Genomic DNA, 27510 nt, shown 5'->3' on the forward strand with positions numbered 1-27510 from the left:
AGGAAGATTGAGAAGAGGGTTGGAGCGATGACGCAGCCCTGTTTGACCCCGGTCCGGACGTGAATTGAGTCTGTAATGGATCCGTTGGTAAGGATCACGGCCTGCATGTCGTCGTGAAGCAGGCGAAGGATGGTGACAAACTTTTGGGGGCATCCGAAACGGAGGAGGACGCTCCATAGACCCTCACGGTTGACAGTGTTAAAAGCCTTTGTAAGATCGAAGGAGCGCGGCTCCCTGCATTTTCCTGCAGCTGTCACGCTGCAATGATCGTGTCCGTTGTGCCCCGTAGGGGACAAAATCCGCACTGTGATTCTGGGAGGAGCTCCTCAGTCACAGGGAGAAGATGGTTGAGGAGAACTCGAGCGATAACCTTCCCAGTGGCTGGTAGCAGGGAGATTCCCCTGTAGTCGCCGCAATTGGACTTGTCCCCTTTTTAAAAAATGGTCACAATCACTGCATCTCTGAGATCTCCCGGCATGCTCTCCTCCCTCCAGATGAGAGAGACGAGGTCATGTATCCACGCCAACAGCGCCTCTCCACCATACTTTAGCGTCTCAGCAGGGATTCCATCCGCACCCGTAGCCTTGTTATTCTTGAGCTGTTTTATGGCTTTGCCTACCTCGTGCAATGTTGGAGTTTCATTGAGTTGGTGGCGGATCGCATGCTGCGGGATAAAGTTGTGAACACAAGTCAAAGGCAGAGTCTCGATTGAGGAGATCTTCAAAAGTGCTCCTTCCATCGGGCCCTGACAGCCTCAGTGTCCTTGATGAGTGTTTCCCCATTCTTGGCCAGAAGTGGGGTGGGGCCTTGGGAGTTTGGACCGTAGGTGGCCTTGACTGCAATGAAGAATCCTCGCATATCATGGCTGTCGGCCAGTTGTTGTATCTCGTGTGCTTTCTCCATCCACCACCTGTTCTTTAGGTCCTGCGTTTTTTGTTGGACCTGAGCCTTGAGCCATCTATAATGTTGTTTCGCAGCTCCAGAGTTGAGTTGTTGCTTGAGGCTCAGAAATGCTTTGCGCTTACGATCTATTAGTTCTTCGATCTCCTGATCATTTTCATCAAACCAGTCCTGATGTTTTCTGGTTGAGTGACCAAGTGTCTCATCACAGGTACTAGTTAGAGAGGCCTGGAGGGCAGACCAAGCACTGTGGGCATTCAGCATCACAGGGTCATCAAGGCATGCCAGATTAGCTGTGAGGCGCTGGCTGTATAAGGCTCTCATAGCTGGGTCTCTCAGTGCCCCGGCATTAACTTTTTTGCGGCACTGCTTCTGCTGTCCCTTCTGCTTTGGGGCTATGTTAATGTTGATGATGGATCGGATTAGACGGTGGTCCGTCCAGCAGTCGTCAGCTCCTGTCATGGCGCGGGTGATGCGCACATCCTTGCGATCCCTGGCTCGGATGATGACATAGTCAAGCTGATGCCAATGTTTGGAGCGAGGGTGTTGCCACGTTGCCTTGTATTTGTCCCTCTGGCGGAACAGGGTGTTGGTGATGAGGAGTTCATGTTCTATACATTTTGTCAGGAGTAGGTACCACTGGAGTTGGCTTTCCCTACCCCCTCTCTGCCAATCACGCCTCCCAGAGGGCTGTGTCTTTGCAGACCCTGGCATTAAAGTTACCCAGGAGGATCAATTTGTCGTCCGTGGGGACACGGGACAAGGATGTCTCGAGGTTTGAATAAAAACCCGCTTTAGCCTCATCCGTTGCATCGAATGTAGGGGGATATGCACTGATGACTGTGGCGCACTGGTTCCGGGATAGGATGAGACGAAGAGTCAAAGGCGTTCGTTAACCCCACAGGGGGATTCTTTGAGGCGGTCGACCAGCTCATTCTTGATGGCAAAGCCGACTCCATGAAGGCGGCGTTCTTCCTCTGGTTTTCCTTTCCAGAAAAAGGTATAACAATCCACCATGATCCTTCAATTGGCCTTCCCCTGCCCGCCGGGTCTCGCTTAGGGCAGCGATGTCAATGTCAAAGCGTCGGAGTTCCCAGGCAACTTTGGCGGTGCGGCGTTCCGGCCTGTTGCTGTTGGAATTGTCCATGAGGGTCCTGACGTTCCAGGTCCCGAACTTCATACTGACGAAGTGGAAGTTGCCTGTGCGTGAGTTCTTTTAACGTGGGGTGGTCGTTGCACACTGACAACCACACGGGCTTAGCTGAACAAGGTCTTGGTCCAGTGGCAAGGGAGTCCAAGACAACTGGAGACCTGGCACAGCTATATAAGCCTCCTTGCCTACGGTGAAGTGTTGGCCGCAAACTCGGCACCGAGCAACACCATTGATGGTAGATGACCCGAGGCTTGGTTGATAAAAAATTCCCAGTTTGTTTAAAGTTTCTAAGAGTTGTTAAAAAGTCTAACATGCATTTTAGAAGTTTAAAAGTATTTCCAAATTGTTTAAAAAGATTAAGAGTTGACTAAAAGTTGATAAAAGTTTGTAATTTATTTAAAAAGTTTCTAAAGGTTGTTAAAAAGTCAAAGATGTATATCAATAATAGGTGTTTAAAAGTATTTCAATTAAAAGTCTAAAATGTAAGTTTTAAAAGTTCTCCCAAGTTGTTTAAAAAGTTTAAAAATTGATTTAAAGTTGGTTAAAAGTTTAAGATGTTGGGTTGAACGCAGCCGCCTCGGTCCCTTCGGCCGGTTCAGCGCCAGCTCGGAATCCCTTCCGCCGGTTCAACGCCGGCCCAGAGTCCCTTCGGCCTGTTGAATGTTGGCCTCGGAGTCCCTTCCGCCGGTTCAGCGCCGACCCCGAAGTCCTTTCGGCAGGTTCAACGTCCCCCCGAATCTGTCAGCACAATGAACAGCTGGTGTGCGACCACAGGGATATGCGTGGGCAGGTGTAGAGTCCTTTCGGCCCAGGATGGGTGCGGGCCGGTTCCTTCGGCCCGGGATTGCAGCAGGCCGGTGCAAAGTCCTTTCGGCCCGGGATTGCAGCGGGCCGGTGCAGAGTCCTTTCGGCCCGGGATTGTAGCGGGCCGGTGCGCAGTCCTTTACTCGCAAATGGCATATATCCCATATATGGTTCATCCACCTTTGTGGAATTCTGGAACACTATCCTAAACAGTTGGGATTTGGGAGCAGCATTAGGCAGCATCTTCAGCACTTGCCCATCAGGAAAGGGAGAAACTTGTGAGTGTGGTATATGTTGTACATGATTTTGAGATAACTATTTGACCAAGTAAATTATGGAAATATATAGGCAGCAGAGAATAATTCTGGCAGAACAAACAGACTTTTAAAACTGCCTCCATTACCTCAAAAAGTGTTAAGACAAAGGTGCTGCAATGTATCATTCATGTCATATATCATTACAGTAAACTCTCAACTTGAAATTTAAAGAACAGGAAACAAGTGTTTAGTCTCATATATACCAAGCCCTTTAAAAAAAAACTTATGGTGCAACAAATAAAATGAGTCCTTTGGTAATTGGCAGTCTTCTCAGCTAACACAGCAGTAACAGTTGGGGTTGCATTTCAAGTTAAAAACTCATTATTTTTAGTAATATTGAGAATGCACATACACATAACAGCTGTATGGTATGAGATTTCTCAAATTAGTAGGTGTCTACATTGATAATTACCCCCATTGGTGGTGTTCAATACATTAACCCAGGGGGAGCAGAAGCACAGCAACAGTTACTTCAGAAGTGACTTTATTCACATTTTTTAAATAGGATTTTCCCACATAGATCTTCAGAATTTCAGTTACTATTGAACCAATTAGATAGGGCTTCCATTTTGTTTAATTTGATAACTGTTAGATGTCACAAATATAAAAGATGTTAACCATTAGAATAAGAACTTTTATGGAAATAGTGTAAGTTAAAATATTAGGCACAGTATTTTAAAAATAAAAGTTAACAGCATGAAGGGCACACAGGAATTAAATGCATCTATACCCAACTGGTTCGATTTGAGCATAATTTATTCATCTGTGTGATCAACCTAACATAAAATTGTAGAACTGAGAGACTGCAGCCCACTACATAATACTTTATAATTATATTATGCTCCTTGATGTTAATTGTTTTTCACAAATGAAAAGACATTGTTTTGTGAATCATTTTGAGGATTGCAGAAAACAAAAAAGATGAGCCTGTGTTTAAATGAATAACCCCAGTAGACCTGAACCTCATTGCTGAAGTTAAAAGAGAGATAAACAAAAAGTTATCATATTAAAAGACATAAATAGGGAAGTAGGAGTTGTCTAATTTGAATATCACATTTCCAGCATAAAGCAACTGATTAGGTTAACAGTAACGACATATAGTTGGGGTTGCATTTCTGAATGAGCTTCAAATCTTGTTAATTTAAATTGGAACATGCAGTTCCATCTAGCACTATTAATATGTTAATGTTGTATTAAGAGCATAAATATAGGTTTCCTATATACCAATGGTAGACAACTGGCATCTTATAAGACATTTGCGGCTGAAGTGCAGCTTTTTAAACTTTGCTGAAGTTGCTCATCCTGATAAAAAAGCAAACTAGATGTGATGCCACAGGAACAAATAGTATTCATAAAATTTGCTGAAAAAACAATGGCATGTAAATGACACACACCATTAGAAATGTGCAAATCAACCAGCAACTTATGGCGAGGAAGAGTTACCCTATGAACTGCAAATCACTACAAGTTACTGGATGATTTATGTCACTTCGCCATTAGCTTTGCGAAAACAGTATTTTGCCCTTAACCTCCATGATTTTCATGAAGTTGTTGCATTTGCACATTTATTTACATTAAACTCGCCACAGAAAGGCATCTAGTAATTAACAGCATAAGTACCCTTATAACGGCGTGATAATTGTTGATGACTCCTAATCAAACTCTTTGCCCAGAAAGTGAACAATTAAAAGTTTGGAGTCTCATTCCTTCAGGTTATGAATTGTCGACAAATGTCAAATCTTAATTTTTTTTCTTATTTTTTCTTTCTCCTTCTGCTTTTTCTTCCTTAATTCAATCTTTCTTTCCCTCTCTGTACCTGATTTGGCATTGAATTTACCCACTCTAATTCACCCTCCTTCTCAGTTCTTCTTCTGTTTATCTCTCAATCCTTTAATCTGATTGATTAAGGGGATACACTGTTTGTCTTTTTGTTCACCAAAGTCCAGGATGACCTGTTGACCTCGCTGTACTGTTACCAGCTTGCACTTCCATGAACTTTGTGGGCTATATCCCCTTGAAGCCTCTTTTTATCTTCCTCACAACTTACATTCCCACCTAATTTTGTATCATCAGCAAACTTGGATACATTACAATTGGTCCCCTCATCCAAATCATTGATATAGATTGTGAATAGCAGGGGCCCAAACACCGATCCTTGCGGCACCCCACTAGTTACACAGCCTGCCAACTCGAAAATGACCCGTTTATTCCTACTCTTGATTTTCTGTCCGTTAACCAATCCTCAATCGACGCTAATATATTACTCCATCCCATGAGCCCTAGTTTTGTTTAATAACCTCTTGTGTGGCACCTTATTGAAGGCCTTCTGAAAATCCAAATACACCACCATCCACTGGTTCCCCGTTATCTATTCTACTAATTACAATGCCCAATCCTATTATAATGAAGACAAATGCAAGATTATAGCATCCAGTTCACATGACAAGGCAATTTTTTTGTTACGACCCCAGGTTACACTACTGTCTGTTTAGATATTGAGCAGTAAAGTTAACATCCTGATCACAAGGTCCACTTATGGAAGAGCCATGAGGTGCTGAACCTCAGTGAATATCTACTGCAAACCCAAAATCTTTTATTAACACTTCTTAAAAAAAACCTTAAGCACACTATGCATCAATCTACAGCAGAGAACAAGTTGGATGGAATAAATAAACCACTACTAGTTGACCACATCAGTAGTTATAATGTGGACCTGACAAACATTATAAAGTTGTTCAGTGGAACATTGGGTCATGAGAATTACATTCGAGCTGGTCTAAACATGGAAACATAGAAAATAGGTGCAGGAGTCGGCCATTCAGCCCTTCGAGTCTGCACCGCCATTCAATGAGTTCATGGCTGAATATGCAACTTCAGTATCCCATTCCTGCTTTCTTGCCATACCCCTTGATCCCCCGAGTAGTAAGGACTACATTGAACTCCTTTTTGAATATATTTAGTGAATTGGCCTCAACAACTTTCTGTGGTAGAGAATCCCACAGGTTCACCACTCTCTGGGTGAAGAAGTTTCTCCTCATCTCGGTCCTAAATGGCTTACCCCTTATCCTTAGGCTGTGACCCCTGGTTCTGGACTTCCCCAACATTGGGAACATTCTTCCTGCATCTAACCTGTCTAAACCCGTCAGAATTTTAAATGTTTCTATGAGATCCCCTCTCATTCTTCTGAACTCCAGTGAATACAAGCCCAGTTGATCCAGTCTTTCTTGATATGTCAGTCCCGCCACCCCGGGAATTAGTCTGGTGAACCTTCGCTGCACTCCCTCAATAGCAAGAATGTCCTTCCTCAAGTTAGGAGACCAAAACTGTACACAATACTCCAGGTGTGGCCTCACCAAGGCCCTGTACAACTGTAGCAACACCTCCTTGCCCCTGTACTCAAATCCCCTCGCTATGCCATTTGCTTTCTTAACCGCCTGCTGCACCTGCATGCCAACCTTCAATGACTGATGTACCATGACACCCAGGTCTCGTTGCACCTCCCATTTTCCTAATCTGTCACCATTCAGATAATAGTCTGTCTCTCTGTTTTTACCACCAAAGTGGATAACCTCACATTTATCCACATTATACTTCATCTGCCATGCATTTGCCCACTCACCTAACCTATCCAAGTCACTCTGCAGCCTCATAGCATCCTCCTCGCAGCTCACACTGCCACCCACTTAGTGTCATCCGCAAATTTGGAGATACTACATTTAATCCCCTTGTCTAAATCATTAATGTACAATGTAAACAGCTGGGGCCCCAGCACAGAACCTTGCGGTACCCCACTAGTCACTGCCTGCCATTCTGAAAAGTACCCATTTACTCCTACTCTTTGCTTCCTGTCTGACCAGCAGTTCTCAATCCACGTCAGCACACTGCCCCCAATCCCATGTGCTTTAACTTTGCACATTAATCTCTTGTGTGGGACCTTGTCGAAAGCCTTCTGAAAGTTCAAATATACTATATCAACTGGTTCTCCCTTGTCTACTCTACTGGAAACATCCTCAAAAAATTCCAGAAGATTTGTCAAGCATGATTTCCCTTTCACAAATCCATGCTGACTTGGACCTATCATGTCACCTCTAAACAGTGCCGGTGTTGATTAAGAAGCGATCGAACGGAGGAGAATTCAGCTTCTCAACAACTACAAGCAGGATCCTTCCGTTGTGCTGGCTCCTATTTCTCTGCTCTGTTCTCATATCTCCACATTCTCACCTCTCCACAGATGCCTTCAGTTTGATTTACACCTTGCTTACAGTACCAACACCACAGTGGTAAAAATCTCCAATATCCTGTGACTGTAACCTCTGTTATCATTCCTTATCTTGCTCGAACCTGCAGTGCTGCTCAGAATGTTCGACCACACCATTCTCTCCACTACCACACCTCTATAATCTAGCTCAATGGGACTGCCCTTGTGTGGTAACATTCCTACATGTTCCAATGAAGCAAGTACATCCACAAGAATAACTTTTCCTCCTGTTCCTGAATAATCTCCTCAGAAGTTCCCCAAGAATCCATCCTTTACCCGCTTCTCTTCCCCCATCTGTATTCTATCTTTCCATAACTTTAGCCAGAAGCACAGTTTTAGCTTCACATGTATACTGACAACATTCAGCTTCTTTACCACTGCCATGTCACACGATTGTGGTTGAACTACAATTTGAATTTGGAAAGATCAAAGCCTTTGTTTTTGACCTCTGCAAAAAAACTCTGCTTCCTTGACTCCATCACACTTCCTGGCTGGGTACTTGGAATGAAATAAATTTTGTAGAACTCAACATCCTGTTTAACCCAGAACTAAGCTCCAAACCCAAAAATTCGGGTTACCACCCCCCGAAAGGAAGTGGAGCACAAAATAATGCTCGCCACTTGCTTTCTGGGGCGGTAGTGCAGCAGATGGGTCAGGAGTGGGACACAGCAATACGCACTGGGCTGCGTAGCGTTGCCGCGTAGGAGGGGCTCTCCCCTTCATTAAAGGAGAGGGCCAATGCTGCAAACTCTGCAGATAAGAACCAGGCCTCCATGGACCACTGGGTAGCTGGGGTGCCGAGCCAACAGCCCGGCATGTACCCCGCGATCGCCACGCCAACGTGGTGCCAAAGAAAATGACATTTAAAAAAAAACATTTTAAACATGGCCACCAGCTCCCCTTTAACAAGCATCCCGCAGCCCAGTTACTGTTCCCTGAAGCAGTTGCTGGCATTGCCCGCGCAGCTTCTGGGGGCGCTACACAATTTTTTTTCCGAGGCGAAAATGAGGCGCTGTGCACGATGATGGCGCAGCGGAGCGGAATGCTACAGGTTACACTGCCGCGAAACTCCCGCGGAATTTAGCAGGCGTTGTTAGCGGCGCGATGCTCAGGCAAAAGATTATTTGCACCTCCCATTAGCGACCCTCAGGAACGCTAACGGAAGGCACAAACAACCAGAATTTCTAGGCCTACATCCATTACCAAAACTGTTCACTCACACCTCAACAACATTGTCTGCCTCTGCCCCTACCTCACTCTGACTGCGATTAAAACATTTGTCCATGCTTTTGTCACCTCTAGACTTGAATTTTCCAACTTCTCCACGAGTCCACACCCTTCATAAAAATAATCATGTCAAGACCCTTTGTAGCCCACATCCTGACCACTTGCCCTTCATTCTGATCCTTACAAACCTACATTGGTTCCCTATCTTCAACTCATTGAATTTTACATCCTTGTCAACTATATATCAGTCCACAGCATCACCCCACTCCACCTCATTAAACTCCTTCAATCTCTGTGCTCTCTGGTCCTCTACATTTCCCCTCCTTCCACTCCAGCATTTGTAGCAGAGCTTTAATTCATCTCAGCCTGATTCAGCAGAACTCCCTTCCTAAACCCCTCTGCCTCACTGCTTCTCTGTCCTCCTTAAAACCCATCTCTACAACCAACATGACTGTGATCTCTCAACTCCTCCACAAAGCCTCAGCAACCATTCATTTTGTCCTGTAAGTACCTTGGCTTGTTTTTCCTGCATTAAAGGTGCTATGTAAATGTAACTTGTTGTCTCAGGAAAGTACAATGATTCCACCAACGAGCACCTTTCAAATTTCAACTGAATATTATATACCAAACAGGGACAAAGTAGAATGAGTTACTGTGAGAGACACAAGGAATGAGAGGGAATGACAAGGAGAGAGACAAGAGAATGAGAAAGGCAGAGGGAAGGAATAAAGAGGAGTGAGGCGAATGATTAAAGAGGGACTGAGAGGATAGATTAAAGAAGAAATAAAAGATGAGAGATTGAATAAATGCTGAGATAAGGAGAGATGGAAAGAGGAAATAAGGACGAGGACTAAGACAGGGAGAGGGGGAAGAATGCGACCAGGCATGAAAGGGTACAATCCAGATCTCAAGGATACAGTTGCAAACAAAGCAGGTCAAAAGCAGCTATTCAATGTGGTGCATCACTGTAATAGCACCAACATGCCTGTCCTGGAGCTCTCCATGGAAGCAGAAAGAGCATTCAACCAAGTGGAGTGGAAATTCCTCCTCATGGCACATGAGAAAATAGTCTTTGGCAACAGGTTCATGAAATTAATTATAATCCTTTAACTCATATCCCATATCAACAGTCTCAGTTCCTCTACAGCTATCTTTCCATCTCATAGCTGGTTAAAGAAAAGAGAGATAATAGGATATGGGAATAGGGCAGGCACATAGGACAGCCTATTTGCATGATGTAATTTCTATGTAATTCTATGCAATTAACTGCCCAATCATATCAACACCAAGGCTACACAAGCATGGCTTTGCAACAAGTAGCTCACCTCCTGACCCCTCAAAACCTCTCCACCATCTACAGGGCTCAAGTCAGAGTGTGATGGCATACTCATAGCTCGCCTGGATGGGTGCAGCTGCAACAACATTCAACATCCAGGACAGAATAATCCACTTCACTGGCACCCCTGACACTGGATTCAATTATGACAGAATTATGTACTGAAATACCTTTTCCTACAACAGCTAAGGAAGGTAATTACTGCACACTAACTTTTCAATGAAATCATCCACTGAAACAACATTTCAGGATAACTGGAGGGCAGTGCCTTTATACTCCCTGGATTTTTAAACGTTCATACGGTCATGGCAGATTCCAAAAGATTCAGAGAGTGAACAAGTACATCAACAGATCCACAGCCCAAAAAAAGAGAGGTTCAGTAATACCCTGGCTGGACTAAAGTCTCACTTTCTTGAATACTGACCATCCTTACTCACCTTGACGCTCTTACATCCAGATAGCATTGAAGTTTCAAGAATGAAGCAGAGAAATAAAGGACCACCCTTTGCCCTCAGCTCTAGCTTTTCCATCTGCCAAATTTATGCTGAACATTTCTTGGCCGGCCTGGGCTTAGTACAACGATATTTGGAGGATGTATATTTTTTATTCGTTCCTGGGATGTGGGTGTCACTGGCAAGGCCAGCATTTATTGCCCATTCTTAATTGTCCTCAAGAAGATGGTGGTGCGCCACCTTATTGAACCACTGCAATCCGTGTGGTGATGGTACTCCCACAGTGCTGTTAAGGAGGGAGTTCCAGGATTTTGACCCAGCAACGACGAAGGAACGGTGATATATTTCCAAGTCAGGATAGTGTGAGATTTAGAGGATAACATGGATGTGGTGCTGTTCCCATGTGCCTGTGGCTCTTGTCCTTCTAAGTGGTAGAGGTCACGGCTTTGGGAGGTGCTGCTGAAGAAGCCATGACAAGTTGCTGCAGTGGTACACACTGCAGCCATGGCAAGTCAGTGATGGAGGGAGAGAATGTTTAAGATGGTGGATGGGGTGTTAATTAAGCGGGCTGCTTTGTCTTGGATGGTGTTGAGCTTCTTGAGTGTTGCTGGAGCTGCACTCATCCAGGCAAGTGGAGAGAATTCCATCACACTCCTGAATTGTGCCTTGTAAATGCTGGAAAGGCTTTGGGGAATCAGGAGATGAGACACTCGACGGAGACTATCCAACCTCTGACCTGCTTTTGTTGCCACAGTATTTATGTGGCTGGTCCAGTTAAGTTTCGCTCAATGGTAACCCCTAGGATGTTGATGGTGGGGGATTCAGCAATAATAATGCAATTAAATGTCAAAGGCATTCTCGCTTGTTGGAGATGGTCATTGAATGGCACTTGTGTGACACAAATGTTACTTGCCGCATATCAACCCAAGCCTGAATGTCGTCTAGGTCTTGCTGCATGTGAACATGGACTGCTTCATTATCTGAGGAGTTGCAAATGGCACTGAACACTGTACAGTCATCAGCGAACAATCCCATGTCTGACCTTATGATGGAGGGAAGGTCATTGATGAACATAAGAACATAAGAAATAGGAGGAGGAGTAGGCCACCTGACCCCTTGAGCCTGCTCCGCCATTTAATAAGATCATGGCTGATCTGATCATGGACTCAGCTCCACTTCCCTTCCCGCTCCCCATATCCCTTTATTCCCATATCGCTCAAAAACCTGTCCATCTCTGCCTTAAATATATTCAATGTCCCAGCTTCCACAGCTCTCTGGGGCAGAGAATTCGATAGATTTACAACCCTCAAAAGAAATTCCTCCTCATCTCAGTTTTGAGAGACTATGGGCTAGAACCTCCACTTTTTTGCCTGCTTAACGCCCACTTAACCGCTGAAATGACGTATAATGCCCAGATATCGCCCATTTTGGCACAAAATGGAAACTGATAGGCTTTTTTAGGAGACTTATCGGCAAACATTGTTTTCCCCATGTGCTTAACGGCGAGAAAAAATATTACTGCCCGCCCACTTTTTTTGGGTGGAATCAGCAGAATAGAAACATAGGGCCCAAGTTTCCACATGATTCGCGCCTGATTTTTAGGAGCAAGTGGTGGAGAACGGACTATTTTAGAAATCGCAATTCTCCACATTTTTTTTTCTGCAGTTCTAGTCAGGTAGAACAGTTCTAGTTTAGAACAGAATTTTTTCTTCAAAAGGGGGCGTGTCTGGCCACTGACGCCTGATTTGAAAGTTTCCACAGTGAAAATGTACTCCAAACTAAAGTAGAATGGCGCCAGTGAAGATTTTTGTAGAACTGAAAAAACCTGTTCTACACATTAAAAAATCAGGCGCAGGTTACAAATTAGGCGCCCAGAACGAGGTGGGGGGGAAGGGAACTCATTAAATTTGACAATAAATCCTTATTTATACTTCTACAAATATTATACAAATAAATCTAACCTGAATAAACATTTATAAGCCAAGAAAAGATTAAATAAACCATCTTCCTACCTGTGTGAAAGTGCTTCAGCCAGGGAGAATTCTACAGCGTTCGTGCCGCTGAGCGAGAGAGGGAGGGAGAGCGAGAGAGGGAGGGAGAGAGGGAGAGAGGGAGAGAGAGAGAGGGAGAGAGGGAGGGAGAGAGAGGGAGAGAGGGAGGGAGAGCGGGGAGAGAGGGAGGGAGAGAGAGGAGGGAGAGGAGGAGGGAGAGGGAGAGGAGGGAGAGGGAGAGGAGGGAGAGAGAGGGAGAGGGGGGGGAGAGAGGGAGAGGGGGAGGAGAGGGAGAGGGGGAGGAGAGGGAGAGGGGGAGGGGGGGAGAGGATGAGAGGGGGGGGTCGGGAAACAGGAGCGGGTGTCGGGTCGGGGGGGGGGCAGAGCGGGTATCGGGTCGGGGGGGGGGCGGGGGGAGAGCGGGTGTCGGGTCGGGGGGGGGGGGAGAGCGTGGGTGTCGGGTCGGGGGTGGGGGGGGGAGCGGGTGTCGGGTCGGGGGGGGGGGGGAAGAGTGGGTGTCGTGTCGGGGCGGGGAGGGAAGGGGAGAGAAGGGGGAGGGAAGGTGGAAGGGAAGGGGGAGAAGGGGGAGGAGGAGAAGCGGAAGGGGGAGGAGAAGGGGAAGGGGAGGGGAGGAGAAGGGGAAGGGGGAGCGGGAGGAGAAGGGGAAGGGGGGAGCGGGAGGAGAAGGGGAAGGGGGAGGGGATGGGGAAGGGGGGAGGGGGAGGAGAAGGGGAAGGGGGAGGGGGAGGAGAAGGGGAAGGGGGAGGGGGAGGAGAAGGGGAAGGGAGGAGGGGGAGGGGGAGGAGAAGGGGAAGGGGAGGAGGAGGAGAAGGTGAAAGGGGGGAGGGAGAGGAGAAGGGGAACTGGGGGGGGAAAGAGGAGAAGGGGAAGGGGGGAGGAGGAGGAAGAGGAGAAGGGGAAGGGGGGAGGAGGAGGAGAAGGGGAAGGGGGGGAGGAGGAGAAGGGGAATGGGGGGAGGGGAAGGGGGGGAGGAGAAAGGAGGGTAGGAGAAGGGAAAGGGGGGGAGGAGAAGGAAAAGGGGGGAGGAGAAGGGGAAAGGGGGGAGGAGAAGGGGAAAGGGGGGGAGGAGAAGGGGAAGGGGGGAGGAAGAGAAAGGGAAAGGGGGGAGAGAAGGGGAAAGGGGGAGAGAGAAGAAGGGGAAAGCGAAGAGGGGGGAGAAGGGGAAGGAGAGGGTGAGATGGGGAAGGAGAGGGGGAGATGGGGAAGGAGAAGGGGAAAGGAGAAGGGGGGGAGAAAGGAGGAGAAAGGAGAAGGGGGGAAAAGGAGAAGGGGGAAAGGAGAAGGGGGGAAAAGGAGAAGGGGGGAAAAGGAGAAGGGGGGAAAAGGAGAAGGGGGGAAAAGGAGAAGGGGGGAAAAGGAGAAGGGGGGAAAAGGAGAAGGGGGGGAAAGTAGAAGGGGGAAGGGAGTAGGGGGGGGGGGAGGAGAAGGGTGGGGGAAAGGAGAAGGGGGGAAAAGGAGAAGGGGGGGAACAGGAGAAGGGGGGGAACAGGAGAAGGGGGGGAACAGGAGAAGGGGGGGAACAGGAGAAGGGGGGGAAAAGGAGAAGGGGGGAAAAGGAGAAGGGGGGAAAGGAGAAGGGGGGAAAGGAGAAGGGGGGAAAGGAGAAGGGGGGGGGAAAGGAGAATGGGGGGGAAAGGAGAAGGGGGGGGAAGGAGAAGGGGGGGGAAGGAGAAGGGGGGAAAGAGAAGGGGGAGGGGGGGGAAGGAGAAGGGGGAGGGGGCGGAAGGAGAAGGGGGAGGGGGAGGAAGGAGAAGGGGGAGGGGGAGGAAGGAGAAGGGGGAGGGGGAGGAAGGAGAAGGGGGAGGGGGAGGAAGGAGAAGGGGAAGGGAGGCTGAACGGGCAGGGCCCGTCCCCAGCACCAGATTTACAGGTAGGTGGCGTTGGGTCGGGTCGGGTCCGGGGTCCGGGAGCGCGGGTCGGGTCGGGGGGAGCGTGGGTCGGGGTCGGGAGCGCGGGTCGGGTCGGGGGGGGCGGAGGGAGGTCGGTTCGGTTCGGGTCGGGGGGGTAAGCGGGAGTCGGGTCGGGAGGAAGCAGGAGCTGGGCGTGGGAGGCAGCCTTATGCACGCAGCCCCAGTGAGGCCATTCGGCCTGGGCTAGGGGCTGCGTGCTTCGGGCCCCTCCCACACAGTTTTGGGCGCCTGGAGCTACTGCACATGCACGCCCACTGTAGCGCGCATGTGCAGAGGTCCCGGCACTGTTTTCAGCGCAGGGACCTAGCTCCGCCCCCCACAGCTCGTGCTGCGCTGCGCCCGACTCCAGAGGACCAGCAGGGAGCCGGAGAATCTGTAAGTTTTTTTTATGCGCACTTTGTGGCGCGAAAAACGGGCGTCCAGGTCGGGGCTGCGCCGTTCGAGGCGCGGCCCGAAACTTGGGCCCATAGAAACATAGAAAATAGGTGCAGGAGTAGGCCATTCAGCCCTTCGAGCCTGCACCGAAATTCAATGAGTTCATGGCTGAACATGCAACTTCAGTACCACATTCCTGCTTTCTATCCATATCCCTTGATCCCCCTAGTAGTAAGGACTACATCTAATTCCTTTTTGAATATATTTAGTGAATTGGCCTCAACAACTTTCTGTGGTAGAGAATTCCACAGGTTCACCACTCTCTGGGTGAAGAAGTTTCTCCTCATCTCGGTCCTAAATGGCTTACCCCTGATCCTTAGACTGTGACCCCTGGTTCTGGACTTCCCCAACATTGGGAACATTCTTCCTGCATCTAACCTGTCGAAACCCGTCAGAATTTTAAACGTTTCTATGAGACCCCCTCTCATTCATCTGAACTCCAGTGAATACAAGCCCAGTTGATCCAGTCTTTCTTGATAGGTCAGTCCTGCCATCCCGAGAATCAGTCTGGTGAACCTTTGCTGCACTCCCTCAATAGCAAGAATGTCCATCCTCAAGTTAGGAGGCCAAAACTGTACACAATACTCCAGGTGTGGCCTTACCAAAGCCCTGTACAACTGTAGTAACACCTCCCTACCCCTGTACTCAAATCCCCTCGCTATGAAGGCCAACATGCCATTTGCTTTCTTAACCGCCTGCTGTACCTGCATGCCAACCTTCAATGACTGATGTACCATGACACCCAGGTCTCTTTGCACCTCCCCTTTTCCTAATCTGTCACCATTCAGATAATAGTCTGTCTCTCTGTTTTTACCACCAAAGTGGATAACCTCACATTTATCCACATTATACTTCATCTGCCATGCATTTGCCCACTCACCTAACCTATCCAAGTCACTCTGCAGCCTCATAACATCCTCCTCGCAGCTCACACTGCCACCCAACTTAGTGTCATCCGCAAATTTGGAGATACTACATTTAATCCCCTCGTCTAAATCATTAATGTACAATGTAAACAGCTGGGGCCCCAGCACAGAACCTTGCGGTACCCCACTAGTCACTGCCTGCCATTCTGAAAAGTACCATTTTCTCCTACTCTTTGCTTCCTGTCTGCCAACCAGTTCTCAATCCACATCAGCACACTAACCACAATCCCATGTGCTTCAACTTTGCACATTAATCTCTTGTGTGGGACCTTGTCTGAAAGTCCATATACACCACATCAACTGGTTCTCCCTTGTCCACTCTACTGGAAACATCCTCAAAAAATTCCAGAAGATTTGTCAATGGGCGATTTCAACGCCCATATTATCGCCCAGTGTACTTTCCTCACAGACTTAACACCGAGATTCAATAATAACGCCTAGCGATTGTTTTTGATCGTAAAGAGCATATTTACCCAAACTAGCGGCCATGGAGATTGCCCACCTTCAATTTCACCACCTCACACACACATCGCCCAGAATATCGCCCGCTCAAAAAACCGCCCACAGAAAGTGGAACTAACCGGGACGGACGCCAGTGGTGTGGCTGGCATTTGTTAAATCCCACTCTTACGTGAGGAGCTGATATCGGAAAGATTTGCCTGAAAGAGCGCTAATGTGAGTGACAACGCTGACACACTGCTGTGTGTGCACAGCTCAGACATCAATGGTGCCCATCACTCTGGTGCCAGTTAAAGTTTACGTTGATTGATGTTAAGTTTTATTTAACCCTTTCACGGTAAGGAATCACCAGTGTGTAACGGTCCAGCTATCTGAGACAATGCGCAACAAGGTTATGTTCAATAACAAAAGTTTAATACCAACATTGGTGTGAAATCATAAGTAACACAACCAATAACACCCAACCCCCGCCCACATCACACTTTTTCCACCATTGACATAAATCACATGGTCAACATGTCCAGCAACACAGAAAACAAAGGCAAAGCAGGAGGGTGGTCCCCAGCCCCCATACATTGCAACAAACTGCATACATCCAGATGGAGATATAACACAGCCATCACCTGCGCACATGCACCTCACTTTCCTTCCCCCCTTTCTTTCTTCTCCCTAACTCTATCCCTTCTCCTCATCGCTCCACGACGCCTGGCCGAGGAGCTCCTCAGGCGGTGCCTCACTGGGGAGGATGAAGGCAGATGCGTTGGTTGGACAGGTACAGGAGCAGTGGATGCCGAGGGGGCAACATTCTCTGATGCAGAAGCAGGATCTTGGTCCTTGCTCTCATCTGTCGTTCGCAGTGGTGGTGCGGAACCTATGGGGGGAGTGCCACGCTCTGGGACAACGGGGAGGGCTGTGGCAGCAGTGTTCCTGGCTATCGCATCCAGGGACTCCGCCATGCGTGGAATGTACTCGGACATGGTGGCCAGATGTCGGGATATGCCTCCCAAAGCTTCGATGAGCTGGTCACCAATGTCTACAGTTTTCCTGGACAACCGAACCATCTCTCCGCTGTCATGTCACGCTCATGGAACAGACTTGCCGCGTCCATGAGGCCTCCGCGGGGTTAGGGCCGGAATGGGGACAAATGAGGAGAGGTGCTTGAGACCGGCACCTCCAGAATGGAGGCGGGAATGACCGGAGGACCAATAGATGGCCTTGGGGTGGAATGGGTTCTGGAGCATGGCGATGCAGGTTCTTCGAAGTCCGCGCTCTCATCCGTCGAAAACATACCCAGCGGATTGACGGGTGACAATCGAAGCTCTTCAGTACCAGATGTAGTAGGATCGTCCGCCGACTCCTGTCCCGCGCCCCCACCTTCTGGCCTCTGTGGCCTTGCCTGGGGCCGTGCTGCTGGCTGAGCTGCAAGACACAAATGAGGTTGTTAGAGGAGAAGGGGGTGCTAGGGTGACAAGGTGAGTCCAGCGCTACCCACGGCATATGCACGACAAAAGCACCACCGCTCTCAAAATCGTCGCAGACATGACATTTCATGACCATCAACACATTGTGGATTGCAATGAATTTCATTAGGCCAGCATTATTTCTATCACACTTTTAGAAATCATCTATCATATATGATTGTTTGGATATGAGTGCATGTGGCATCTATTGACTTTACATGATGCAAAGGTGTAAGCTTTATTCACGTGGCATCACTTCAGGGTCTGCAGATGCGTCCGTGGCTGTCCAGCGGTGATTCTCCACGAGTGTTAGCACTCGCTCCTCCATCTCTGTGATGTCGCTTGGGACTGGTGGCCCCCCCCCACCCGTTCGCCTCTGCATGGTCCTCATCGTCGATAGCTTCTTCTGTAAAAGGTGACAGGACGACATGGCATGAGATCATTGCGTGATCTCACAGGTACTGTCACAGACATTGATACAACACATAACCGACACATGTAATCATGATTATTATGATTATCATTCTTTACCTAAACACGGACACCGTGACCACAGGCTTTGAATAAAACATTCCCAGTAAAAGTGAAAGACCTCACATCTGCTGAGAGTCACTCATGACTGTTACAAATCAAATTATATAAATACATAAGTACATGTAAATCAATGTAATACTTACTCTTGCGGATCCCACAAGGTCGTTCCATCGTTTGTGGCATTGGTTGCCCTCATGCACCTCGTTGGTCGCCGACGAGACCACCTCTGCTATCTCGGTCCATAGCCTCTGGTAGGCTTTTGGGGTGGGCTTCCCACGCCCTCCCTGTGTCAAATCACCCCAGCGTGACTCGACCTTCTGCAGAAGGGAGACATTTGTCCCAGAACCTCCTGGCTCTTTTACGGCCTCCGATATGCTCCTCTCCCACCTCACTGCTCTCTCCAGCATCAGTCTCCACAGCGTGCTGTGATGCCTCCTTCTCTCCCTCCATTATAGGGCAAATTCGGTCAAATATGTGGCTGTTAACAGCTACTTTTTGTTTGCCTACTTGCTGTGAAGCTCTAAAGTCTCCCTCCTTCCTCCCAAAGCAGCCACACCACACCCAGCCACGCCTTCAGTCCCTCTCTCTCTGTCTCCTCTTCTACGCATGTTATGATGACCCGCGACCTCCTGAATTGCGACAATCGAGCGTTGCCATGCCCTTGCTAAGGACAGCCACACTTTACGGCAGAAGGTCAAAAAATTTTTACGCTACCGCCCATTTGATATCTCTCATGGTAACGTCCATTTTCAAAAATATAAACTAGGTGTTTTGAGAATGAGCGAGAAGCCGGCGATCTGAAAACCCTTTTTTACTGCCCACGCCAGAAATAACACCCATTTTTGGGCGATAAGCTCAAAAGTGGAGGTTCTAGCCCTACGTCCCCTAGTTTTAGTTTCCTCTATGAGTGGAAATAACCATCTTGTCAAGCCCCCTCATTATCTTATATGTTTCGATAAGATCACCTCTCATTCTTCTGAACTCCAATGAGTATAGGCCCAATCTACTCAACCTATCTTCATAAGTCAATCCCCTCATCTCTGTAATCAACCTAGTGAACCTTCTCTGAACAGCCTCCAATGCAAGTATATCCTTCTTTAAATATGGAGACCAAAACTGTATGCAGTACTCCAGGTTTGGCCTCACCAATACCCTGTACAGTTGTAGTAGGACTTTGGTGCTTTTATACTCTATCCCCCTTGCAATAAAGGCCAACATTCCATTTGCCATCCTGATTACTTGCTGTACCTGCATGCTCACTTTTTGTGTTTCATGCACAAGGACCCCCACGTCCCTCTGTACTGCAGCACTTTGCAATTTTTCTCCATTTACATTACAATTTGTTTTTCTATTTTTTTTGCCAAAGTGGAAGCAGCTGAAGATGCCATGAGGAACACCTGCAGCGATTTCTTGGGACTGGGATGATTGACCTACAATCACCACAACCATCTTCCTATGTGCTAGTTATGACTCCAGCCAGTGGAGAGATTTCCCCGATTCCCATTGACACCAGTTTTACTCGGGCTCCTTGATGCCACACTTGGTCAAATGCTGCCTTGATGTCAAGGGCAATCATTCTCACCTTACCTCTGAAATTCAGCTCTTTTGTCCATGTTTGGACCAAGGCTGTAATGTCGAGGCTGTAGAGCCTACTGTTCCTGGTGGAACTCAAACTGGGCATCGGTGAACAGGTTATTGGTGAGTAAGTGCCGCTTGATAGCACTGTTGACGACACCTTCCATCACTTTGCTGATGAGTGAGAGTAGACAAATGGGGGGGGGGGGGGCGGGGCAGAGTAATTGGTCGGATTGGATTTGTCCTGCTTTTTGTGGATACGACATACCTGTTAAAGCAAACTAACATGTGCAATGCTCAAAGTGTACAGAAAAGAACCAAAAAAAACAAAAATGTTTTGGCTCTAGCATTTTCTTTTCTATGCTAGAGACTAATTTGTGTTCCTATCATGATTCTGATCTGTCAAACAAAAATTTAGGGAAACAAGTCAAAATAAGACCATCTGGTTGGTATTTTAAACCAGCAAAGTGCGCCTTTTCACTGTGCAATAAAACCAGTTAGATGGTGCAGAGACCACCCAAATAGAATTCAAATATTTCATGTTATTTAAGGTGTATGTCTGTTGGCTATTAGAAAACGCCTCTTTAATTTATTACAGCAACACACACAATACTCATGTCATACTCATTTTCTAAATCAATAATCAGCACAGCATGCTTCATTAACAACAACCAATCACAAGCAAGTCAGGGATCTCTTTTAACAACATGAGCATTCCAGAGACATAAACCATCTGTCACTTGTAGTAACAGAAAAATCAAATTAATCCATTCTTATCATGCATTCAGATTTTTAAGCAATTAAAGATGCTCTTAGTGTAATCGCAGCAGCAGAAGTACCTCTATAATGAGAAACGCAAACCCTTCAGTGAACTTTCCGCTGTTATAAATTTGTTTGGTACCTTTACAAGCTTTCCACATTGCGAACTTCTGTATGCTACTGTTGGAAAATGAGGTTTCAATTACAAACCCGACGCCTAGTGTTCATTTTAGTGAGCAATTTTCTCATTTCTGTGAATAAGAACAGAGTTTCCCTTACCCACCAACACAGTTGTTTTGTCATTAAACATTCAAAATATTAACAAAATATTTTTTTTTAATCTAGCAGCTATTGGGTAGAACGTGTATTAGCATATACAGGGTAAGGGGTTAAAATCGGACAACAAAAAATATTACAAACCCAATTTATTTTTGCTCCTAAAATATTTGTTCTACATGCCAAAGAACAACCTTTTAAAAATCAGTACTCAGATAATCCTTGCATTTCAGCTATGTAACATTGGATTGCTCGAGCAAAGATCCGACATAGACATAATGGGCTGAATGGTGATGCAAATTTATATGATTCTATTTGTGCCTGATCAGAAAATAAAGGCTACCATTAGATAGGATTAGGGTTTCTAGTTGTTGCTGCTCAACTTTAAAGATTTTCAGTGTTTATTTTTGCTGTTTTTTCTAGGTGCACTAAATCCTGGTTTTATTGGCCCAAAATTTGCTGTAGCAGGGCATCTTGTGGTGCAAATTGCTGGAAGTGCAAGTGGACAACGGCACGGCAAGGCCAACGGGGCATCTGGAACCTTGATGAACAATGGGACAGGAGAAGAGTCTATCTCCTTAATCATTAAGATTTAAGGATTGACAAAGAAACAGAAACAACAGAGAAAGAAATAGGGTGAATTAGAGTAAAATTAGGTACAGAAAGAGATATACAGAGTGAAAAATAAAGATTGGACTAAGAGAGAAAGGAAAAGAGACCGAAAGGAAAATTAAGGAAGAACATTTTTAAATGTCAAATTTTAAATACCTCCAAGAACAATTTACAACCTGCAGGAATGAGCCCCCAGTTTAAATTTTTCCCTTTCCAGGTCAGTGAGATTGAATGGCATTGCAGGAACATAAATCTCGTCATTAAAACGGTCCTTACATTGTTAAGTACCAGCCCCTATTTTCTGCAGTGAATTTAATTTGTTTCAACAGCATAAATGAAGCAATTTCTTGAAACTCATGACAAGGTTGACAGCAAGCTCCTATTTTTGCAAGACTAATGGTGGAGCTGTGCTAATCATTCAGCAATATGTGGCAATTCGCAACTCACGGGGTATCTCTTCCTCGCCACAAATTGCTAGGTTTTTTACACATTAATAACCAGTGTTATTTGACAGAAAAAATTATAATCTCTATGTAACTTTGTTGAGGTAAAACAGCAATTTTTACTTTGGGGAAAGCACTTTGAATATTAAAACAAAAATGTTGCCATATTATACAACTATATGGGTGTTAATTTTTAAAACCTTTATTCCTTATTTTCAGTGTTATTCAAATAAACACTGATTTCAAAATTTTTGTTTAAGCAAAAAACCCTAGGGGGCTGAAATTAGTCGAAACTGATGGTCCGCCCCTTTCTTAACATACCGCCAAGTACCGCTGGGGCGGAGTGTGCACGATTTTCAGGACTTTTTTCTCGCTGATATGCCAAGCAGAGTGCAGCCGGCGGTGAGTCCTGTTCACTCGGAAATCTTCAGCTCCCAAGTTGCGTGCACGTGCATGCTGCTGCGAAGCTCTACCCCGAGAAACAGACGAGCATCCACAGAGGCTGCTGGCCTGAGAGTGCTGTGGGGCAGCCTGAGATCGCTGTGAAGGTATGTACAGTATTTCCTTTGTACAAAATAGCACTTATTTATTTTGATTGGAGGTTTTATTTAGTTGTACTTTTAAATGAGATTTAGTTTTTTTTCTTCAGATGTTTTTTCAATATATATATTGCGAGGAATTTAATGGGTGGGGGGGGAAAATCGCTGCTGTGGGGAGAGGAAGAGACTGGGGGCTGAGAGACAACATTTTTATTTTACAGCTAAAGATGCATACCGCCAACTGAAGATCGACGTAAAACCACCTTTTCCAGGGCAGTCTGCAGGGTCGGTGGTAAGTGATGAATTTTGAAATTTTGCCTGGTATGTCGGCGGTGTGCATGGGTGGACAATGTCATACCGCCCGGTGGTATGTCGCTGATGAATGTAAGTGGGCGAATGTAGGTATTTTTTGATGAATTTCACGATTTTGGGCGGTATGTCAGTGGTATGTCGACCAATTTCGGGTCCTTGATGTAATGTATTCTCAATCTTAAATTATGATCAAAATATTAAATACTACTACAACCTAAAATAGTATAACAAATCACTGCTACTATAGAATTGGCTCTAGAGTTAGAACATCCTTAGAAAGGGATTCAGTTATAAACACAGTACAGTATGTTTTTATGAGACAGCATTAAGTGCAAAATTTGAGCTTTTTTCATTTACATCATTGAGAGAATTCATACCAAGGATTCATATTGATGTATCATAGTATCAGACTGCACTCTTAAAATGGCTTACACTAAGCTTAAACCAGCCACACCAACAGGCTCCATGAAATGACTGCCGCGTTACTCAGAATCGACACTTGATCTGTCTATACAAGTCAAGAACAATAGTAATATACATACTTTAAAAAAAACAAGAGTTAAAGTGAAGAGAAAATAGAAAAATGCAAGATAACAGCACTGGCTGCAATTCTACCACCGAGTCTTAATAATGTAATTTCAAAACAAACCAGCATTTTATTCATATCGTGAACAGATGAATGTTTTACAAACAGATGAATTCCTTAGTTGCAATACCTTAACTCGATAAACCTACACAAATGTTTTCTGCAGAACCCTGACATAAGCAAAATATTCAAATTTTTATTGAAGGGTATGAAAGTGTCTGAATCAGCCAAGGTAATTGAATCAACTTGCCATTATGACTTGATAATTCAACTACTGTACATCTGTCACAAGTAAAAAACATTTAGCAAAGCTATTGATGGCATACATCATTTTTATGCTGAAAAACATTGTTATATTACTATTTAGGATTGCAACAAAGTTTTGTTCTGAACAAATAGGTCATGAAACACTTAAAAAAAAAACTGATGGAAGCAACATTATAACTTGCCCAACTACTACTACGCTGGAGTATTTTAATTAGATTTCTACAAAGGCAAATAAGCCAACATATATCTGACAATGAATAAACAATAAAATAAAAAATGCAATGGGGATGGACTGGCATGAAATAAATAAACAATGAATCCCCTGGATCTGATGGCTTGCATCCTAGGGTCTTAAGAGAAGTAACGGCAGGGATTGTGGATGCATTGGTTGTAATTTACCAAAATTCCCTGGATTCTGGGGAAGTCCCAGCAGATTGGAAAACTGCAAATGTAATGCCCCTATTTAAAAAAAGGAGGCCGACAAAAAGCAGGAAACTATAGACCAGTTAGCCTAACATCTGTGGTTGGGAAAATGTTGGAGTCTATTATTAAAGAAGCAGTTGCAGGACATTTGGAAAAACATAATTCAGTCAGGCAGAATCAGCATGGATTTATGAAAGGGAAGTCATGTTTGACAAATTTGCTGAAATTTTTTGAGGATGTAACAAACAGAGTGGATAAAGGGGAACCAGTGGATGTTGTGTATTTGGACTTCCAGAAGGCATTTGACACGGTGCCACATAAAAGGTTACTGCACAAGATAAAAGTTCACAGGGTTGGGGGTAATATATTAGCATGGACTGAGGATTGGTTAACTAACAGAAAACAGAGAGTCGGGATAAATGGGTCATTCTCGGGTTGACAATCAGTAACCAGTGGAGTGACGCAGGAATCAGTGCTGGGACCCCAACTATTTACAATCTATATTAACGACTTGGAAGAAGGGACCAAGTAGCCAAGTTTGCTGACGATACAAAGATGGGAGGAAAAGCAATGTGTGAGGAGGACACAAAAAATCTGGAAAAGGACATAGGCAGGCTAAGTGAGTGGGCAAAAATTTGGCAGATGGAGTATAATGTTGGAAAGTGTGAGGTTATGCACTTTGGCAGAAAGAATCAAAGAGCAAGTTATTATTTAAATGGAGAAAAATTGCAAAGTGCTGCAGTACAGCGGGACCTAGGGGTTCTGGTGCATGAAACACCAAACAGGTACAGCAAGTGATCAGGAAGGCCAATGGAATCTTGGCCTTTATTGCAAAGAGGATGGAGTATAAAAGCAGGGAAGTCTTGCTGCAGTTATACAGGGTATTGGTGAGTCCACATCTGGAATACTGCGTGCAGTTTTGGTTTTCATATTTATGAAAAGATATACTTGCTTTGGAGGCAGTTCAGAGATGGTTCACTAGGTTGATTCTGGAGATGAGGGGGTTGACTTATGAGGAAAGCTGGAGTAGGTTGGGCCTCTACTCATTGGAATTCAGAAGATTGAGAGATGATCTTATCAAAATGTATAAGATTATGAGGGGGCTTGACAAGGTGGATGCAGAGAGGATGTTTCCACTGATAGGGGAGACTAGAACTAGGAGGCATAATCTTAAAATTAGGGGCCGCCCATTTAAAACTGAGATGAGGAGAAATTTCTTCTCTCAGAGGATTGTATTTCTGTGGAATTCGCTGCCTCAGAAAGTTGTGGAAGCTGGGTCATTGAATAAATTTAAGACAGAGATAGATAGTTTCTTAACCGATAAGGGAATAAGGGGTTTTGGGGAGCGGGCAGGGAAGTGGTCTCGAGTCCATGATCGGATTAGCCAAGATCGTATTAAATGGTGGAGCAGGCTCGAGGGGCCATATGGCCTACTCCTGCTCCTATTTCTTACCTTCTTATGATATTGATCCATCTTTTCAGTGTAACGCCAATGAGCTTGAGCTTTTAGACTGGAATCATGACTGCAATCATTTTAACGAGGACTGAGGACAAATTATGCGTGCAGCCTAGATGATTTTCAATTGGCGTTAGTTAACCATTTTTTGTCTAAACACTGCCCATTTCTTGGCTATAACGAAATAGTCATTGGACCCGCTTCCTTCAATTGGCCAGGAACCACACAGGGCAGGCTTAACAAGCCCCATCAACAGAAGATTCTTCACACAGTGCGGGCTGAAGCCAGGAGCGGCTTCACCACCCGCCACCGACCCCGCCCGGTCTCACCACAGTTAGCGAGATCGCGGCCCTGGAGTGATAGAAGTTTGAAACTTTCTCTTGCAAACGGCTATTGATACTAGGTCAATTGTTCATTTTAAATCTGAGATTGATAGATTTTTGTTAACCAAAGGCATCAAGGATATAGGGCAAAGGCGGGTATATGGAGTTAGGTCACAGATCTACATGATCTGATTGAATGGCAGAACAAGCTCGAGGGGCTAAATGGCTTATTGTTCCTATGCTTTAAGAAATGTGACATTTCCTGTTTATCTTGCTTATTTACCATTTTCACTATTTAATCAGGCTTTTGTGATACAAGTAATGGCTGAATTTCAACAGTACTTCTGCTGCTATTGCATTTGATAGGTAACACTAAAAATGTACTATTTCGTCCTCCCCACAACTGATATCACGGTGGGACAAGTCAACCAACTCGAGCTACTATTTTCATTTTATTTAATGTTGCTGCGATTCCTACCTGTCAGCATTTTTTTTCAGTCCAAAAAACTTCAAGTTATTTCACTTTAAAACATAAAATATCGAACTTAAATCAATATGGTTATTGCCAAATATGTTTGGTGGTAGTACATCAAAATATAAATAAAAATACATACTTGTCAATATGCTCACATATCGGTCCACTGCAATCCTCCCTTCACCTCTAGCCTTACCCCCAACTCATTTAATATTATCCCATTCCCCATCCTTCCTTTGTTCAGTCGTATTGACATTCAAAATGTTTTAATGTCATCTTTTTCCACTTTACCACTGTAGCTGTCACTGCTCATCATGGCCTCCAGCTCCTCTTTCCTTCTCATTTGGTCTGTTGCCTCAACCAGACCCTGCTTCCTGCACCCTTCTTCAACCAACCTTTGAGCTTGCCTTCCCTCCACTCTCCTACTCCTCTTCGTGGGTTCCCAACATTGACGCCTTCATGCTTAATCTCGTGCCAATTTTGCAGTCAGCCTTCCACCTGGAGCCAAACATGAGCTCCCACTCCAGACCCGGCTCTCCTCTTCTTCCCTTGTTCTTAGCACTAAACTAAAATGAGAGATTTACAGGACTACAGCACTATCATTTCTATATATATAGTGCTGTAAACACTTTAAAAACAAATTACTGCTTCCCAGCACCACAACTTCTACCACCACTATAAGAGCAGTAAGCTTATGGGAATACCATCTCCTCCAAGTCATATGCTATTCTGGTTACTTCATGGTCAGTGTCAAAATCCTGGGAATTCCCTACCTAACACCATCAGAGTACCATCTGCACAAGGACAAGGCTCATCATCTCCTTCCGAGGGCAGCTAGCGATTGATAATAAAAATGTAGCTTTGCCAAACTTGCCAACATCCCCACAACAAATAATAAAGGCACTTGTGATCTGTCGCATGCAGCACTGGTAAGATCCCTTCCCCTCACTTAGCATCCTGCAGCATTACCACAAAAAGCAGCCTTTCCCCACCACAAAACCCATAACTCCCACCCAAAGTATAGAGAACACATTAAAAAGAAACAAAAGCAGAAGAGAAGAGAAAGGAAAGAGAAAGAGAGAGAGAGAGAGAAAGAAAGAAACACGAGAGAATGAAAGAGAAAAAAATGTGGATGCTGACAATCTGAAATAAAAACAGAAAATGCAAGAAACACTCTGCATGTGCAGAGAGAAACAGAGTTTAATGCTTTAGGCCAATGATGTTAGGGATGAACAATTTTTAAGTCCAGAGCCAGGGAAAAGGGGGCAGGAAAAGAACAAA

General features: G+C 45.5%; 1 protein-coding gene across 12 annotated transcripts in view; it reads right to left on the reverse strand.

The window, feature by feature from the left end:
• The window catches only part of tbc1d5 (TBC1 domain family, member 5), a 789418-nt gene that overhangs the window by 545723 nt on the left and 216185 nt on the right, over positions 1-27510 (reverse strand). For 2 of the 12 annotated variants that reach the window (XM_070881261.1, XM_070881259.1), the window contains one exon: positions 17480-17608. The exons of 8 other annotated variants lie outside the window; for them this stretch is intronic. The gene's annotated coding sequence lies outside the window, so the exon portion shown is untranslated. Of the gene's footprint in view, positions 1-17479; positions 17609-26232; positions 26277-26624; positions 26641-27510 lie in introns of those variants that run through there. 2 more of the 12 variants (XM_070881265.1, XM_070881257.1) reach the window with 2 other exon arrangements.

The sequence above is a fragment of the Pristiophorus japonicus genome, chromosome 5 (genome assembly GCF_044704955.1).
Source record: "Pristiophorus japonicus isolate sPriJap1 chromosome 5, sPriJap1.hap1, whole genome shotgun sequence".
In the NCBI taxonomy this organism is placed as follows: domain Eukaryota; kingdom Metazoa; phylum Chordata; class Chondrichthyes; family Pristiophoridae; genus Pristiophorus; species Pristiophorus japonicus.